The sequence below is a fragment of the Glycine max genome, chromosome 6 (assembly GCF_000004515.6).
Source record: "Glycine max cultivar Williams 82 chromosome 6, Glycine_max_v4.0, whole genome shotgun sequence".
Classification (NCBI taxonomy): domain Eukaryota; kingdom Viridiplantae; phylum Streptophyta; class Magnoliopsida; order Fabales; family Fabaceae; genus Glycine; species Glycine max.
In genome coordinates this window covers 49,541,659-49,563,048 of record NC_038242.2, presented here as the reverse complement: position 1 = coordinate 49,563,048, position 21,390 = coordinate 49,541,659, and positions in this window count along the sequence as shown.

The following is a 21,390-nucleotide window of genomic DNA, read 5'->3' as shown; positions in this document are numbered from 1 at the left end:
AAATTACTAAGAACAAGATTCTTCTGCAAGTTAAATGCAAAAAAAAAAAAATTAAAATATATTTGAGATCTCTAAAATATATCTGATTTTTGTTGTGTCTTTGATAACTTTTTTGTTGTTTTGAGACCCTATTATATTAAAAGTTTTATTTCGGATACTTGTTGTTAGTTAAGTAATGAGTAACATCTTAACAACTCTTTTAATATATACACAAGTCGTTGAGATGGTGTCACATTATCACATAATTAATGACAAGAACCCAAAACAAAACTTTTAATATATCAGATACTCATAATAACAATTTTTTAAAGTCATCATTAAAATACAAACAGTGACTTATTCATAAGACATCACTTGTTTACCATAACCACAAAGGTAATTTATAACTACTGCTATAAAATGAAGATCTAGTATTCATGAAAACTATTATCAACTTTAATTTTTAATACATTTGGGTTCAAATGAAATATGATGACATGAACTCTCAACATAAGAAGCAACCAATTGAATTACAGATTTCACTAGATAAACTGAACAATGTTTTAGTCCACAACATCTTGGTGAACATCATTTCATAGGAGCAAGGTGGAAAAATCAGAGTGTAGGTGTAGAAAATGAGGTGGTACGAGTTGTAATCATTCATCGAAATCAATGAATGTATGGGATGATATATATATATATATATAATTTAGTATATATGTTTCAAATAAAAGGTCACGGGATATTCTTTAGTAGACAATATTTTTTGGTAAACAAACTAGCTAGAAAGAAAAAATATACTACTATTCCCCTAGGTAAGTTTACCTGACTAGTGCTTGAATTTGAGAAAAGTTTCTCTGAACTAGTTAACTGCAAAAAAATTTCACTTGCAGGCATTGAATTAATGAAATGGTTCATATTTCTTTCTCTAGGAGCAAATTTACGACGAGTCAAATATCTTGCTTGTGAATCTGTCACATTAACTCCCTCCAAGTCAGAGCCAATTGCACTAAGTGGTGGTCCATTTAGTGGTTCCAATGTTGACTTGCCATCATTCAAATGGAATACCATTCCAATGTCTTCACAAGAATCCACCAATGCTTCAGCCGATACAAAGTTCATCTAGAAAAAATATCACAATTATAGCCTTTTAATTAGTATGTGTATAGAAACATTTATTATGAAATATATCACAGTAAGTTCTAAGCCAACCACATTAATCGAGTGTTGCATTGCAGGGCTTGCATCATCCGAAATGACAATATGGCCTTGACAATTTTCGTTCTCTTCATTGCAGTTTTCAAGCAAGGGTGAAGCTAAAATCCCAGAGGTGCTGATGACAGGTGGTGTTATTTCACCACTTGTTTGTTGTTGTACAACATTTCCATAACCTAGTAATTAGAAATTAACAAAAAGAACGTTTGTCAATAATAACCCTTGTATTAGTGAGTTTGTTTAAACTTAACAAAAACAACTTTAAAATAAGCATTTTTTTTAATAAATAAGATTTGCTTCTTAAAAAAAAACAGAAAATTACTTATTTTAAATAAAAATAATTTAGACAAATGAACACATCAGAAAATCATAAAATTACTTATTTTATTTAAAAAAACACTTATTTGAAAAAATAAGCTTAAACAAACTAACTCATTATTAATTGCATAAGAAGAATTATACCTTGTTGTTTAACAGACTCTTCTTGTGGATCTGCAGCACTAGATTGGTTTGCCACTTGATGAGAATTTGGCTGTGTCATATGAGAATCATGTGGACCCATTACTTGTGATGTTGGTATGTTTGTAGATGTTGCTTCCACTTGAGAAATTTGCAATTGTGAAGAAACATATTTAGGTTTCGTAATAGAGTATATATACTTTTCAATATTATCGACTCTTTGCTCAAAATCAGGGGTTATTTCACTTTTGTTCACTTGGAAGAGTGCAAAAGTGTTTTCCAATGCCCGCTTATGATGTTCACATTTCGCCATCTCACGTATCTTTGGTGGTTGAGAAACATACCCAAGCTTTAGTGCAAAAGAAAAAATTAATTACACATAGAAGAAAAAATGTGCAAAATGAAAGTTGCCAAAATTCATTATAGACTTGGAAAGATCATTTACCTGTTCATATCTTCTATTCAAACCTTTGTAAAGGTTATCGAGTTTTTTGAAATATTTACTTTTCATCGTTTCGATCTGCAATGAGGATGTGTCACGATCATTTTTACTTCAACTCTGATTTATGACTATCGGCAACAATAACTAAATTTATACTAATTATTAATTGTTAGAAAATGATCACAACATGCATAAGTATGAATAGAAATGAAAAAAATAATTTTATAGAATAAAAATTCAAAAATTCGAAAAGGGAAGTTCATGAAAAATTGTTAAAATTATTGAAGTACATGAAAGCTCTTATAGAAGAATTTCAAAAGGAAAAAGAGTTTCTTACTAAAATCTTGTTGCAAGAGGAGACTTTCTGGAGGCAAAGATCTAAAGTCCGTTGCACAAAGGGAGGGATATGAATACCAAATATTTTCATGCGTCTGCCTCAGCACGCAAGAAAAAAAAAGCACATAAAATTTTAGGAGGATGAGGAGGGCAAGAGAGTAGAAAGTTAGGAGGGCATTTGTGCTCTAATATTTGATTATTTTGTAGATCTTTTTTTGGGCAGTGAGAGTGTTTTGGATCCTATTGTTCAGAAGATGGCACCCAAAATAACTCATGAAGATAATGCCAGATTGATTCGTCCTTTTACAATAGATGAATTTAGGGAAACAATTTTTCAGATGCAGCCAGATAAAGCTCTGAGGCCTGATGGATTCAGTCCAACTTTTTATCAGCATTTTTGGATTCAGCAAGGGGCTTTTCCTTAGTCTGTTAATGATACAAGTATTGTTCTCATTTCTAAAGTTGAGAATCCTAGGCATGAGAGACCTTAGACCTATATCGCTATGCAATGCATGTGATTTATAAGATTTTGTCCAAGGTGCTTGCAAATAGGTTGAGGGAGGTAATTGATAAATGTGCATTTGAGGGGCAATCTACTTTTGTGCCTGGTAGATCTATAACTCCATAACTGATAATGTTTTGGTGGCCTCTGAAATTTTGCATTATTTGAAATGTAAAACAAAAGGGTAGGTAGGAGATGTGGCTTTGAAAATTGATATTAGCAAGGCATATTAGTAAATTTCTTTGTGAATGTTAATAATGAGATGGTTGACCCTGTTATTTTGGAGAGAGGTCTTTGTTAAGGAGATCCACTTTCTCCTTATTCATTTTGTGTGCTGAAGGTATTTTTGCCTTAATTAAGGATGCTGAGAGGAAAGTGAGCTACACGGTGTGAAGATTTGCAAAGGATCCCCTATTGTAAGCCATTTGCTTTTTGCAGATGACAACTTCCTTTTCTTTAGAGCTAATGAGAATGAAGCTTTGGTGATTAGAAGAATTCTAGATGAGTATGCTTCTGCCTCAGGTCAGTTGATAAATCTGCAAAAAGTCTGAAGTAACTTATATAAAGAATGTTGATCCTATTTTGAAGAATGTAGTTACTTCTACCTTGGGTGTTAGGGAGAGTGGGGGTGGTGGAAAGTATTTGGGTTTCCCATTTGTTATTAGGAAGAATAAAAATGCTATCTTTAATTTCATTAGGGATAAGGTGTGGAATAAGATAAATTTTTGGAGTGGGAAAATGCTCTCTATGACTGGTAGAGAAATCCTTTTGAAATATGTGGTTTAGGCTATCCCTACATAATGGATGAGCCTCTTTCAAATACCTAAACCTCTAGAGGATGAACTTCATAAGATGATAAATTCTTACTTGTCGGATTCTAACAGGAGAGAGAAGGAATAAATTGGTTGGCGTGATAGAAGATGTGTGTTAAAGGAGGATGGGGATTGGGTTTCAAAAATCTATTTGCTTTCAACTTGGCCATGTTAGGAAAGCAAGCATCGAGGATTGTTCTGTGCCAAACGTTTTGTCGGCTAAAATTTTTAAACCTAAATATTTTCCAAGAGGATATTTTACGAGAGCCTCATTAGGGCATAACCCATCTTTTACTGGGCGAAACATTTACTCTTCTAAAATAGTCATCAAGGAAGGTTATATATGGAAGTTGGGAAATGGAGCATGTATTGGTATGTGGAATTAACCGTGGTTGAACATGGAGAGCCAATTAAGTATTGAGGCTCCTATGGTTGAGGGGCTTCAAAACTTGAAAGTGGGGGATATTTTTGATTCCGTGAATGGGTGCTTGAATGATGGACTTATTCGGCATTTATTATTCCACGTGAGGTTCATGCAATTTTGAGAATTCAGGCTTTGGAAGTTACCCGAGAGGATTCTGTAATTTGGAGGCACGCAAGGAGTGGGGAGTATGCTGTTAGAAGTGCATATAACTTCATTATGCACAACTTCATTGACTATAGAAGTTTCTTAAAAGTTAAGAGATATGGAAGCTTCGTGCGTCACCTCGGGTAAAAAAAATTGTGGAGATTGTGCAGAAATTGTCTTCCAACGAGAGAACCAACTTGAGGGATCGTGGGGTTGATAGCTCAATGAAACTGTTTTCCATGCTTGCCAAGATATCCTTGGGTGTTGGTGGAGAGGGTCCATCTTAGGCAAACCATTGATGATCTTATTTAATTTTGAAGTGGACTCAAGATCAGAGCTCGTGTTCAAACTTTTGAATAGTGTGAGCGTGAATCATAGACAGCGGGTGGCAATGATAAGCTATGGAATAACAAAGACGTGATAGACTAAGTGGTAATCCAAAGGGGTGATGAATTTTTCCAAGATTGCGGGTCCAGCTATGAATGATGAACAGTGGGTTCCTCCCCCTCATGGTTCTTGAAATGCAATGTGGACTACTCTAGTTTCTGCCAGCATTCGAATGTGAACTTGCATGGAAGACTTGTCATGCTAATTAAGGACTAATTCCACGAAGCCGTGTATGAACATAATGGTGGAAGGTGAAGCATGAGACCTTGCTTCAGCTATTTCCTTTGTCTCCACTTTAATTTGGACTGGAAAACTTTATTTTCGAAGTAGATTGCAAAAGAGTGGTGGACAAGGTGAAAAGTTCATCAGTGGTGGACAAGACAGAATTAGGAGATTTAATTCAGTACTGTAGAGCCCTACCGCACTTAATCCAACTTTTAATATTGGCTTTGTAAAGAGACAAGTCAATGGTGTTGCCCATGAGCTTGCAAGGGTTACATCATCTTGATCTAGTGTCTATACTAGTTATCATGTAATCCCATGTATTGAACAATTGGTTTTGAAAGAAATGATATAAGTATTATCCGGTACAAAAACACTATGTTTAATGTTACCTTTTGATAAAGTTGTTCCCTCCATTCTGTAGTTGCTTCTGTTCCTGCTCCTAGAAACATAAGATTAACATATACACTCAGTGAATGAATTTAGTAAATGAACGGGTTGGGATGAAAGTAGTTGCAATATCCTCCTAAGAATAAATGAAAAAAATATAGTAAATGAATTTAGACTCAAATATAAATATATTTTTAGTAGCTAATTTTTTTTTAACTTTTGTATTTGGTTCCTATTTTTTTTTTCTTAACTCCTGGTTTCTAAAAAATTTATTTTGTTCCTACCTTTACATTTTCTCTATTAACTTCAAATATCACCATCTGATAGCAAACATATCAGCAGTTTTCATAAAAAACAATTATGGACCAAAAGAAAAATCCAAAAATATTCAGAGACTATTTAATATAATCAATGTAATGGCACAACAAAATAACAAAAAATAAAATCAGGAAACAAAATTCAAGAAATAATTTATTAGAGATCAAATGACAAATTTAAAAAACTTCCACGATCGACCAAATATTATATCTAGCAAAGAATTTATATGATTTCGTTTATATGTGTAACTACAATATATAAGAAGTATAATAATTAATTAAATTCTCATATAGATTCTTTTCTATATGTGTGAGTATGATTCTATAAAAAAAAATGAGTATGATAATTTTTATATAAGAATGTTACAAGATTGAAATTATCTCAAGGCAAAAGCTAGCTCCATTGGACTATATAGGTTAGAAAATAGAGGAAAAAACATTAAAAAATTCAGTAAAAAGACAATAGTTATTAGAAATTGCATGTTTAAAAAATAAATATTATAGCAAATTACAACATCTTATGAGATTTTGGATAATTACACAAACATTCCTCTATTTTTTTTAACGATTACATGCATGCATCTCCTTTATAGAGGGTATTAGTGTAAAATTTGAGGGGTATTAAGAGAGTGTTAGAATAATATTTTCAAACATATATATAAGGAGTGTTAATGTAATATTTTCAAATTAAAGTAGTTTGTATATTAATGGTTCAAATAGAAAAGTATAAAAATTTGATTGGTTACAAACTTTAAAAATGATATCTTTTATGACAATTCCTAAAATTTCACTTAGGTTCTAATAACTAATTTAGTTAGAGAAAACCTAGTTAACTGTATTAATCTAGGAAAACTATATGTAATGAAAAAGACAAAAACAAATTATATTAATTTGGTCCCATTGTCATGTGTCAAGTGACTATCTTAAGTATTACCATACTAGTATATGTAGTACCATGTCAATAAATGATACCTCTAATTTTTTTTTTCTAGTTTCCTAAAATGATTGAATGTTATTTATCTACCTTAAAATGAATGTTAGGGAAAACTAGTTATATTATGTTTTGGAGGATGAAAATCAAAGAATTTTCTTTACAAGGAGCAAAAACAAAATTTACTCATTTTATAGGATTAAAAACAGTGATTTCAAATTTTAATAGTGTGAAAAATAAATAATTTTTTAACAGTAATTAAAATAAAAATTCTCTCACTTTATAGGGACTAAAAATATATTTAAGGCTAAAAAAATGTATAAGAATTACATCTTCATCATTAAATATAATGAAATCAATATTGTTTTAGAAAAAAAGTAAAGTAAAATATTCATCCTTAATAATGAATATTTTATTTTTCCCTATAAAAACAACTTAAAGAAAATATTTTCGAAATTAGTGACAAATGTAAGGAATAAATATTTAATTCTAGGCACTTTATTGTTATATATATATATTTTTAATTTCATTTGATGTAGTGTGCTAAAATTTCAATTTCAAATTAAAATAATACCTTAGTTTAAGAGAAATGAGAGATAAGGGAGAAACCAAGGGAGACAGAATGATAATTAATTTTTTTATATAATTTTATCGTATTGATTTAAGAATTTTAGAGAAGGGGAGGGGAAAATAAAGGGTTTTAAAATTTCTCCCATGATGTTTGTTTATCCTTTAATGTAGAGAAATGTTGGGAATTTAAGGAAAAACATCAAGAAATCTTCATCAACAAGTTACATGCAAATCACATAGATGACGCGTCAGATTTATCCTAAAATCTTGGGACATTAAGTTTGTGGAATCATTCTCATTTATATATCGTTCAACTTGTCTATTTTTATTCAATGTTTAAAATTTTATATTCACACTTGCATCTCAACAAGAAGATTTAGAGAGATTTTTTTTTAGAATAGATTGAAAAATTAGTCTTAAAATTTTAGTTATCTACCATTCCCATGATTAATCTTTATTAGAATATAATAATATATTACTATTATTTTCTTTTCCTCTCCTCTTTCCTCATTTTTTTTTTGGTTGGATATCATTGCAAACAGTATTTTTTTAATCTTTCATCCTTTCATCGAGATTAATCTTCTTCAAGAGATTTGAAAGTACTGTGAGATGTGCCCCAACCCCAACAAGTTATTTTCTTTGCACACAACCTCTGCTTTGAATTCTTGACCACTTGCTTAATGGACTTAAGTTTATTGTTACTCAAATCAATCACTTGTTGGTGATATAAATGTTGATTGTTTAATAAAATAAAAAGATATCTTTAAATTGTTATGATATGTTTAAATTCAAAATTTAAAGGTTAATTAAATTTAAATTAGAATTAGTCAAATTAAAGAAATAATGTTTAGAAAAAAGGTTATAAATGAAAAATATAATAGAATATATAATGAAAAACAATATACATAACTTAACGAAGAAAATAATCACCTATGGTACAAATAATGAATCGCACCTTAGGCGATACCAACCAAGCATGTAGAGAGAAGACCAAACTAGAGTAGAGACTAGAAAAGACTAAAAAAAACATATATCTATGTCTTTTGGATGCACATTACAAATTATAAAATTAAATGACTCCTTGAGAGTTTGTAATGCATTTCATTGAAAGAGAGCTCTTAAAATTTAGACTTACAGTTTAACTCAATCTCACAATATTGGTTTGTAAATTAAGGGTTACACAAATCTTATAAGAACTACATTGGTCATATCTCAAACTAGTTGGTGTGAGATCTTACCTCTCACACTCAGGACTAAACATATGGAGTGTGAACAAATGTTGGTAAGTCAATAATAACACCTCCTCGATCAATCATGCTTAAGAATAAACATGTGTAGACAAATTAAAATGAGTCACCTAATTATAAATTTAGAATATTCTTTTATATCATCTTAAAAGTTGGAATAAAGCTTCTATTAATCACAAAAAATTCTTATAATGAGGATTGCCTAAATCTTATAAGGATTACATTAATCATGCATTTGCTCATTGTGTAGGATATTAACAAGAGCAACCTTATTAGACATATCTACTTAGAGTCAACTGCAAACAAAAAAAAAAGGCAAAACCTAAGAAGGAATTGGAGCTTGCTAAAACCTTTTTAAAAAAATTGCAAAGCATCAAGAAAACCACCAAGTAACAATTTTTTCACATATAAAAAAGGTAAGAAAATTTAATAGAAAACACAGAGGAACCATCCAATAATTCTACGCTTGTTAATGGTTGGCCAACAGAGCAAATGCCTAAGTTTAAGGGTTTAAGGTAAAGGGATCCCTTATCTCTCTTTCTTTTTATGATTGTTGTCGAGGGTATGTGTCGTTTGATGGGCCATACCCTCTCTCTTGGGAAATTTTCAAGTTTCTTAGTAAATGAAGGGATCAATATTTCTCCCACAGTATACATGTGAAATTTTGTTGGTTGAGGAGGTAATCATGGAAAATCTATGGATCGATAATTAAGGCTACTCTTTGAGGGGTTTGAACTTATATAAGATAAATTTTGGTAAAAACACCTTATTTTAATTTGTATTAACGTGGAGGATTCTTTCCCAACGGTAGGTGTTAATTTCTTACATTCTAGTACCAGAAGCCTTCTTTTTAAGTTTCTTTGATTATGGATAGGTGCAAGCTCGAAAAAGGTTGTCACTTGGGCACTTGTTATAGAGTCAATGAAGCGTTGACTAGCAACATGAAAAGGATAGAAATTGTCTCTGGTGGTTGCCTTATGTTATCTATTATCTATCTTTCCTTAAAATTCCAACGAAAGTCTTGAATATTCTAAAAAGGTTGTCCAGAACTTTTCTACGATTTTGGAATGACTCATAAAATTGCATGGATTAGCTAGGACAAAAATTGGCAAGCAAAATTTTTGTAGTGGTTTAGGGGTAAAGGACTTGGTATTTATTTATTTGAGCTTATTAGCTAAAGCTAAATAGAGTTGATCATTCCTTGTATAGATCTTGTCACTTTTAAAGGTTCAAAATCAATTCCACTAAAATATAAACTAAATAAAAATTTATTTCATCTCATTACATTGAGCAGAGAAAAATTCACCTGAGCCAAAAGCATTAGAGGGCAAAAGATTAGATTCATCACTTTGAAGCGGTTCCCTTACTGGATTATTCATCTTTGCTGATATCCTTGAAATGTAGTCGGCCTGCAAATATATGCATTAAGTTTTTTTTTTAAAAAAAACAACAAATATTTGCAATACAATACTTTTTTTTTTTTTACAAAACAAACCTGTATAACACATTATTTGTGATGTTTTTTTGTTTGTAAGTGAGAAAAGCAAGTTCATTGGTTAATAAATTTTAGTGTTTATAACAATAAATTTCTAACATATAAGATTTGATAGAAATTACAAACTTAATTCAAAGTAAAGTCCATTTGAAAAATTTAAAGTCGAGACCATTATCAAGCAATGCCATTTAAAATCCAAAGGAATATTAAACCATGATTATATTCTATACTGGCAAAGGAAGACATGGCTTGTTCAAAGAACAATAAATAACCTACTTCCTTAGAAAATATGGTCACCTATGTAGATTCTTTTATTACGTACTTGTTAAGACATGAATATTCTTTGAAAATGGCCACAAAATAAATTTTAAAAAAACAGTAATACGAGAGATGCAAACAAAATTGAGGTACCTCATCTCTAGCTGAATTAAACACCTCCTCCTCAAGTCTTTCTACAAACTTCAAAAGCATAGGTATATTTTGTGTCCAAGAGGGATGACCTCGGTTGATAAAAAAGTCAGCACTGTGAAAAAATCAATATTTTATGTAAAAAATTTATAGACCATACAAGCTTGAGAAACTTAAAAGGAAATTTACCAAATTTGAGCTAGCAAAACAAAAGCTAAAATGAAGTTAATAGTTAAGAATCAATCAAATAATGGTAAACAAGATTCAACTTTCATACCCATCAAAATGCTCAACGAGTACATCCTTCTTATCCTCATTGTTAGAAACATGTTGTCAAGGTGAATTGTAAATGTTTAGGTTCAAATAGTTGTTACTTGTGATGCACACGACATATTGTGTTAGAAATTTTTTAAGAAAATCTTATATATTCGTATTGATTATAATTATAATTTATAAGCTTATATATTTAAACACAATTTTTGAAGAAAAAAACACAACTACTCAGACGACAAATTATCACTAATAAAATTGAGCATGACAAAAAGTTAATTATATATATTAAGTGTTTTATATCAATGTATAATTTATTTAAAATATTTATTAATAATAATTTAGATATTAATGCTAGTTAATTTAAAATATTTAATCTCCTTATAATATATTTTACTTTTTAATTTAAATATTAATAGATTTTCATGTACATTTTGATATGCTTTCATGTAAAATGTTAAAATATGAGCAAAGATTATAAAGTATATAAAAGTCCAAAAAAATTAAAATTAGTATAGGTGGTCATCACAATATGAATAAAGAATATATATATATATATATGTAATCTCCAAAAATTTAAAAGTTTTTGCATTACAAATTAACAAAAATGGAAGGGAAGCAAAACAACAATATATGTAAATTTATATACACCAACATTTATGGAAGTTCCCTTTTCCACTTTAATTTAAAAATCCTATATGATACTATTATCAAAGTTTTAAGCAAAGGCAATAAGAAAAAGTTCTTGAAGAACCTGAAATGTTATCATATCCTAAGATGTTTGAGATTTTTAACATAGTTAATTCCTCATATAACTAACTTTTGAGATCTAACCTCTTTTACTTAATTGATGTCTTAATTTAGACCAAAGTTGTTTTGTTATTGTTCCGCGGATGGTCTACTTAAAGATCAATATGTCTTAGATAACCTCAAACCAAAGAGTCACTTTCAGCATAATCACCTTGAGGATGAGTAGGGCACTACCTCAAAAAATTTACTAATGAAACCCACCAAGATTTGTTCCTTGAAGAAGCATATTATCTCCCTGCCTCGGGAAGAATCTCCCGTCTTTTATACATCATATAATCCTAATATAACCCTAAGGGTAAGAACTATAATCTACGTACATACCTACATTGTAGAACAATGAGAAATCTAACAATCACCTAATGACTCAACTACTCCCATTTTCATCCCTAGCCTATGAATAAGAATCCACCCAAATGGACTAGTCACTCACCCTAATTTCTGTAAATACAGAGATGTTCCTTATCCCAATTACGTAGTATGCCCTAAACTTCCTGATATTGTGAGAACACACATACTAAATTAATCATCAAAATCTATGCAAGTGATTTTTCCAAGAAAAATCAATGACAAGCAATACACTTTGGGTGTGTGGAGGTGTTAATGTGCTGCCCACTAGGAATATATACTTATACACATATGGAGCCTTCCTTGAGGCATGGTTCTCGGCTCAAAAGTAACAACACACAAACTTGAAGAATAAGCACCAAATTACTTCAAATTCATAAAATAATATTGGCATGCAAATTCTTATAAAAGATATCAACAGATTTCTATCAAACCTCACGGGAAAGGAAAATATGGTGAAAGGAAATAATTCCTCTATTTTTGTGGTAGTACCAAAGAACGTTAATTCGGTGAATTGGGGAATGTAGGCCATATCACTCAATGGAAGTATGTAAAAGATGTTTTTTAAACTATTTGCCAATATGTTGAGGGAAGTGATAAGTAAAATGGTGAATAGATTCTAGACAACTTTTATAGCAGTTAGACAAATTTTGAATGAAGTGTTAGTGGCAAATGAGATTATTGATGATGCTAGGAAGTTTATGAAAGCATGTGTAATGGATTGTTAGACACAATTAAGGGCATGGCATGGAGTTGGCCTTAATTTCTTTTTATGTTCTACCTATATAAACATTGTTAGACAAAATTAATGACTATGATGCTAAGACGTGAGAAGAAATGAGTTCCTTCATTTTCTCATTCGTTTCAAAAATGGTGGTCCACACTACGAGAAATGGATCCATTTGGAGTTTGGCACACACTTTGAGGAAGTGGTAACAAATGGAAGAACATAAAATGGCAAGGACAAGATGAGGTTTGAGAGACAACAATGTTTCTCAGAGATAGGGTTCAAATTCATGCTCGGTGGGAGTGTCCTCTAACGTCCTTCCGTATCTACCAAGGAAATCATATGTTTGATAAAAAAAGTGACTCTCGGTGTGGAGCATAATGTGAGGTGTTGTTGTAAGAGGAGTGAATGACTACAATTGGTACGTTTAGGGGTTGTTCGTTGGCTCAAAGGAATCGCCTTTGGGAAATGTTGTCAAGTTGTGACAAATTAAGCTAAGATTTTAAGCCCTGTTAGATCAAGGGACTCCCACAATTAACTTGACATTCCTAATCGAAATGAAGCTTTATCCGTGTTTGGTGAAAGCATCATGTCACTTGTACTCCCAATCGTCATCCACGATGTTGCATATGACCATTAAGGCCTGAAAGGTGTAATGGAAATAAGGCCAAAAGTGTATAAAATGTCATGATGTAGATACTCGAATTAGGGTTACCTTGAGTGGTGTCCACTAATGTAGGTTTTATGGCACTAATAAGTCCATCTTGTTTGGGGCTATTGAAAGGGTGGAAGACTCACTTTCATATTTTATCATTTTTCAGAGAACAAAGGATGATCCTATACAAGTGAAAGAGATGGTGAGGAAGATATATGACAAGTGTTGTGGGGGTAATGATCCTCATTAGGATGTCTCATGTTTCCAGTTGCAATGGGCTTTATATTATTGTTACTAATCAAGACACTGCTCTAAGTTCTAACCTTTTTTTGTGCAAAAAGGGTAGACTAGCTAGGGTTTCATAATTAAGATGAATGCGACTAAAATATCTTATGTATTTAATCTCAACGATGTATGAGTATATTCAGTTGGTGTAATCAAATTGTTTAGTGATAAAATTGAGGATGTTTAAATAAAGTATTATCGTGTCTTAATAATTCATTATAGACCTAATGTTTTTTGAATTATATTGTTTTTATTAAGATGATATTTCATTAAAGGACACTTTTAAACAAATGATAAGTTAACAAGGATAGTTCTCCTTGGAAGTGAAGAGTAATAATATTTTAAAGTAAAAAGGAAAAAAAGTACTAACAACATACTCTTCAACACACTCCTCGAAAAAAACTCTTTCTTATTGGTTATAATGCATTGAAAACTATAAAATTAGGAGACTAGGTCATTGAATATGATGCGAGGTCCATCGAATTATGTGATTTTCAATAAATTTTAATCAATGAGAAAGAGTGTGTTCAAAAGATTGTATTAGAGTTTGTGTGACCTAGGCATTTGTCTAAAAAGGAAATAAATGTTCTCACACATTTTGAAGATTATTTTATAATCAATATTCAAATCATTTTCCAAATAATGAAAATAAATAGAAATTCCTTAATAGTAATTAAGGGTGTTACAATATGTGGTATTGCAACAATCATATGATCAACTTGAAAATTGATTCTATATAAAATTGATTCATTTAGAGCATACATGTCCCAAATATGTTGCAACATTTTGGTGAAAATTGATTCTATATAAAATTTAAACATTGTGGAATATTAAATTCATATTTGATGAATTTATGTGCATGGTTTGGATAAGATAAGTAGAAGAAAAGGAAAAATAACCATTAAAACCTTATGAGAATAGATAGATACAAGTACTATTTGTTTTTCACAAAATTATTTGTAAATAGTGAATTTTTATTATTTGTTAGTTTTTGCATAAAATTAGCAATAAGACGTCTTCATTTTGGAATCAAATATTTTGATGAAATTGACATAACTAATCATTTTTTGAAATTTAATCATGTAAGAAAATAAAATTTCAGAGTTAATAACTTTTCTAATATTGGATACTTCAAGAATAGAATTTTCTTGAGTTATCATGAGATAGACCACCCAAGAGTAGAGATAAGGAAAGGAAAACATAAGATAAGAACATGAAAGAGGAAGAATTGTCAATGAACAATAAATAGTTTGGAAGAAGCCTACTCAATGGTTTAGAGCAATATATATAGTGGTTGAAATCATAGGAGAGTACAACTTTAAGTTTGAATAGCACCTTAGGTGGATTTTAGGAAAAGAATTTTCCCAAGCAAAGTTAAGACATGAATAGTTGCTTGTAAGAATTATGAAAGGGATTAGATCTAAGGAAGTCTTATGATGACTAAGAGTGGGTAGTAGGTGTTTCTTAAGATAACACCAAAACTAGTGCAATCTTAGATCACAAGGAACCTATAGTAATCCTAGGAATATGATTCTTAGAGAGATTAAAATCAAACTCAGATGATTAGTTTGAGAATGATCTCAGTTAAAGAGCCCTAAGGATAGAAATCCTTTAGGACCTTGAAAATAGAGACACATGGGGATATGGGGATATAATGGACATTTGATTTTCGAGGACGAAAATCTTTTAAGGTGGAGACAAATGTAACATCCCCAAAATTTATGATTTTCAAAAATAAATAATAAAGAGACCTCTCTTATGAAATAATATTTATATTTAATGGTTAAAGAATACTCTTATTAATAAAAGTTACCTTATAATAGGAATTGATGAGAATAAGATAATAGGATCCAAAAAGGGATCCAAGGCCTGAGGAAGGCCAAGGCCCACTAAGCCTACACACACACACACACGCACAAAGTTTAAATATAAAGGAGAAAGGTGAGTTATGGGAGAAATAGAAAAGAAAGGAAGAAGAGGAAGAAGGAGTAGGGATTTAAAGACCTAGTGCCCCAGAGCTCAGATTCGAGACTCTCAATGTGAGTGTTTTCACCCTTGATCCTCCTCATCCCTCCATGGTTGTTGATTTCATGATTTTCCCCTTTGATCTCTAAGTTTAGTTTTGATGGGTTTTGAGAGATATGATAGATTGAAAGGTTGTTTAGGTTGTTTAAAGGTTGGATTTTGTAGTAGAAGTGTTATGTGAGTGAATGGCATGCTTGGGTTGCTTTTGGGAAGTTGTGGATGACCATAAAAAGTAAATTCGCAATAATTTGTGAAATTGCAATCTGCAACACGAAACTTAGACTCAGATTTTGTAGGCTTAGCCTTAGCAATGCAAAACATGGTTCTAGCTTCGAGGATCTTAAGGCTTGGCCTGGGATTTTTTAGGCTTAGTCTTAGTGATGCAAAACATAGTTTTAGCTTGAGGCTTAGCTTGTGATTTTTCGAGGCCTGGCCTCAGCCCCTCAGACCAAAGAGGGGATATAAATACGAGGTCAAGTGAGATGGTCGCTTTTGATGGCAAAGCTAAGTGAAAGCTAATAGAAAAAGAGGGGGGGATAATTAATGAAAAATAGAGTGTAACTATGAAATGTGTTATTTGTATATTTGGGAAATGTATGATTGGTTGTTCCCTATGATAAGGTAGAAAATGAGATTTGAGCATAGCTAGTAAGAAAGAATTATGAGGTAAACCTATACATTGGATGGAAACATGTGTAACTAAATGCCATAGTAAGAGGTAGAAGAGGCATTATACCTATAGAAAGTTTATGTAAGTTGTCTAGATGGGTATGCAAGATGTCAGGCCTATGGAGAGGGGATGTAAGCCCTAGTTAGGCAAGTTAAAAAATAGAAAGGTTATGCGCATTGTCATCCAATGTAATAGGAATATGGGACACTAGTGAGTGGGCAAGAGAAAAAGAATGATGTTTAGGTGCCTTATGGCACCAATGGCCTCAAAGTTGGTCAATGTGGTCAATTATAGAGATGCCTAAGGTTAAGGTATGATCCAAGGAGATATAAATGATAATAGGATGGAATATTAGTTGTAAGTATGAGTCATAAGAAAATAGAGAGACCTTGAGAATTAAGGAAAAATCTTAAGAATAAAGAGTTAGTCCAAAGTTCTTAGAACAATCACTAGGGCATTATGTCTCATACCTTTTAGTTTCATGTTTTTACAGGATAACATGGTGGATGCTTCTTGCAAGGAGCTTGGAGCATGAGCTTTTGGCTTGGAGGAAGACATGTACGATTTTTACCTCCCAATGTATGGGAGTTAGTTTAGGTTTCATGTACCTTAGTTATGTTTTGTAAGGAACCTAAGTGCCAAGAGTTTTTTAGATTTGTTTATGTAATGTATGTTTAACTTAAAGTTTCCGCATAGTTAACATTGATATTCTTATATTCTAAGTTTTCAAAATTTAGTAATATAAGCAAGCAATAAGTAATATTCGTTAGGGTGTTGCACCATAGCAGCATGGTCAACATTGCTCCAACATTTAACATGACTCTCTGGCATTAAAAATGTTAAAGCCTCCAAAAAGAACTCAAAGTGTTGGAAACACTTGAAGTGTCAATGTGGGATGTTAAACCCTCGTTATGGTCAAACGACTCTCATTAAGGTCATGACTAGGGCGACTCTTATCTGCCTCTAAGGAGATTGAATAATTTTCACACAATGGAAAAATTGATATGAGAGGATGTGATGTGAAAAGGAAAATAAAAAAAAATAGGTGAATGCGACACTACATCATGGTAAGTCTCAAATCTCATTATTTCTTTGGATTGCTCTGTTCAAGGACTCCTTTTCCAAGTGGTTTGTTTGTATTTCTCCATGAGAAAATGATGCATGGGTCCTATGTTATTTAATTTTTCTGATATCTTTGGGGGCACAACTCCATGCCTAAACACTTTTGGTTTGTGGGTTTGAATCTGATTTGTACATCAATAACACCATGTATGTGAAATGTGCATTTGTGTGCACAAGGTGTTTGATGAAAAGCTTGAATGATATGTTGTTTGTTGGAAAAGGCTGATTGTTTCTTACATAAGGAAAGGTATCATGAAGGTTTCACACAACTTGTTTGATGAGTTTCCTATAAAGCTTTATGATCATATGTAGGCTAAAAAGGGTGTTGAAAAGGTTTTTTTGGCAGGTGTAGAGATTGATGAGGTTACCTTGGTTGTCATATCTATACAATCTTATATGTGTTTTTAACAATGCATGGTAGTGGGATTGGAAGAGTAAGAGAGTGAGTGAGGGAGAATGTAATTGTTAGAAAATTAACTTGATGGTGCTTTATGGTGGCAGGAATGGGGTTTGAGGTTGACTTTTTCCAAGAGAAAGTTGAAACCTTCCATTGTGTAGTGGCAAATATATGCCTTTGAGAAAAAATGTTAATGCCCAATGAAAATAAACAAGGTGATCTATGTGGTTAAAAGATGCCACAAAATGCGCATTCATAATTTGCATTTTGTGGTGGTAAAAAATTGCCACAAAGTGTATCTTTGTTGACTTTGTTTAACAGAGTTAGTAGCATGGTTTATTGTGAAAATTTTCAAAAATGGAAAAACACATGATCTATACTTAATCAAATCAAGAACACATTCAATTTAAGAACGAGGTCCTACAGGCAAACTTTTCCATATTTACAGAAACCAAAAAGATGCTTAACCCTGGAAAACAATAGCATTTTCAAGAATTGAAATCCTAAAATTGAATGTGTTCTTGATTTGATTAAGTATAGATCATGGGTATAATTGTCTTTTAGGATGAAATACTTTCTCATTTTTCTTTAATGAATCTCATGGAATGTTTGAATGAATTGTAGGACTATAATACCAAAGTTGTAGACAGTAAGATATGACTAAAGTTTGTAGGAAAATGTATGATAGATTTTGTTGACGAGGATGAAGGTCTTGGACAATCATATTTTTGTATAAGGGCTAGGGTATCTCTTATATTACCTATATAATATATTTATTTGGATAAACAAAAAAAATATAGAAAAAAGCAAAGAAAAACCAGGATTTGGAATAAAATCAATTCACATTATGCATAAACCCTTGGTTACACACGAAGATAAGCAAAAAGTTTTCAAACTAATTATGTTCAACAAATGCTATTACCATATCAAACATAATAATAATAATATTTTGATAGATAAATGCTTCTTACATTCTTTTTGCCATCATGTTACGATTGTCTTTAGATTTCCATCCATTGGCCTCAATGTTGGTTGCATCTGAAATAGGCCTCATGTTGTTGGTGTCCATTTTGTAAGTGCAAATAGTCGATATTTTCCTAGAAATTTCACAAAATGTGTAAGATATATATAAATATGTGTCAACAAAATGTGTGAGATATGTATATACATTTATATATGAAAAATAATGAGGGACCTATAAACCTGCACTCTTTATTGTAAAATTTATCAAACTCTTCACTCTTCACTCTTCTCATTTTTTTATTCAATGTAGTAGAACAAGAAACCACCCTAATACTACAAAAAAAAAGGTGCCAATAATATGCTTGGCTACTAGACTTAAACCATTAGCAATTTTACCTAGTTCGAAGTATTAACAACTAATCCCTACACATCAAAGGATCTCGCCAAGGAGAGTTGCCCACCAAATGAGATTCAGTGGCGTCAAGGGAGGCCGAACCCATATCTTGATCTGGATCCTTAACCACTAGTGTTAACTTGCGTCGACACATTCTTCCTCTATAAATGCGAATTTGAGCCCTAAACAAACCCTAAAAATGCAAATTACTTGAGCCCTCACCATGACCTAACCACAAGACATAATCAATATATATTGATTTACAATCACTTTAATTTTATTATGTTTTCCCCAAATTAAGCACCAAAGAACAAAAAATATAAATTTGTGTAGATGAACAAATCCAGTATAAACATAAAGCCACAAAAATGCCAACAAAAATAAAAATGGGAAATAAAATGCTTAGAAAGACAAAAAAAATCGCTACCTACTGTTGTACCAAGCAAGAAAGGTGTGCGTAAGATAGATAACCTAGTAAAATGGAACAGCTTTTATATAATGTTTAAAGTGGACACATCCATTTAACTGTGTCCTGTAGTTGTTATTTAAATAGTGACGTTACTTGGTAGACTTAGTGAGGAAGTTCGAACATAAATGCTTGACAATTCAAGTACTAATATATAAAAGCAAATTTATATCATTACATAAAAGCTAATTTAAGCATCAAGGGTATTTAATAACTCAGTTGGGTGTCTATGTTGTTGTAAATCCTTTGATACCTGTCTTCAATTCCTACGGATAAAAATAAAAGGTAATATCCATTTTATTATTATGATAAAATGGTTCACTAGCTAGGTAATTAAACCAATGTTTTGAAAATAGACCAATCAGATTGAAAATTTGGTGCATTGGTCAAGTATGTTGTTCAAACAAACTAAGCCGGTTAAAGAACTAAAAAGCTAGTAAAAAAATCAGGAAAATCATTGGATACCAGCAAAAAATTGATTTACAATAGGTTAGTGAAAAAAAGTTGAATGCAATGTTATTTGGATGTTCTTCTTAAAAATTAAAATAAAAAATTAACCTAAAATATTCATCATTTTCTTTTTGACTTTAGATCTAAACTTATTATTGTTAATAAATATTGTTGTATATTATTGAAACTTAGACCTAAGTATTATGATATACTTGATTTGAATTATATATATTTAAAGAAAATCATCAGTAAAAGCATTCATAACTTGATCAAAAATTGTCCAACAACTTCAGTCTCAACCTTGATAGCACACATCAAAAGCATTAAAGGATACACCGCCACGTATCATAAAGCATGGTTGACAAAGCAAAAAGGCTATTGAAGACATCTACAACAACTGAGAAAGATCGTGCCACAATCTACTGAGATTGTTGCAAGCTATGCATCAATTTCTTCTTGGTATAGTGGTGGAGAAGGAAGCACAACCAATGTCACCACAAGGAGGTCAACCGGTTGAGGGTTTCATCATGTTCCATAATCTTTTTTGGAGTTTCAGACAATTTATTGATGTGTTTCATCATTGCAAGTCTATAGTTTTGGTCGATGGAACATAATTGTACAGTAAGTACGAGAGGGCCCTTCTTGTGGCAATTGCACAAAATGACAACAATAAAATCCTTCTGATAGCCTTTGCTGTTGTCGAGAATGAATCAGCGGGAGCCTGGCTATTCTTCCTTCGAAATATAAAAAGGCATGTCACCGCACAACATGGTTTGTGTTTAATTTCAAACAGGCACAAGTCAATCAAAAGTGTCTACTCAAGATGTAATAGTGGGTGAATGACACAGAATTCTGTGCGTGTTCTGTATTCGACACATTGCACATAATTACTAGAGGAGGTACAAGAACAACTCTATCAAAAAATTAATTATTAATATGGGTGAGTTCCAAACTTCTTTCTCTTCATATTAAATGTCACTCCATTTTGTATTATTCACTATAATGAATTTCTGTTTATAACTACTCAGCATATGCAAAGATGGAGCCTACGTTCAATTATTACTACAACATGCTGAGGGAGGAAGCATATGTTGATTGAGTAATTAATTGGCTTAGTGAGATTCTGCAAGAAAAATGAACTCTTGCATAGGATGGTGGTCGATGATAGGGGCACATGACCACCAATCTTGCTGAGTAAATTAATTTCGTACTCAAGAAATCTGTCAATGGGTGTGCTAGTAAAATCTACATATGTAAGGTGTAATGCATTGTTCAATAAAAGAGGGAAATAAGCTACAACAATGCTTGCATCTGGACAAATTTATACGGAAGTACTAAGTAAGACCATCGAAGACAGACTCAGAAAGGCAAACACTCACAATGTCCTTGAGTTTGATCGACACGACACACGATTTTTGGTCCAAGAGACAATAAACCCAAGAAAGGTTTGGCCCACTGGAGATTTCACAGTCAAGCTGAATAAAAGGTGATGTGACTGTGGTAAATTCTAAAATTTACACATGCCTTATTC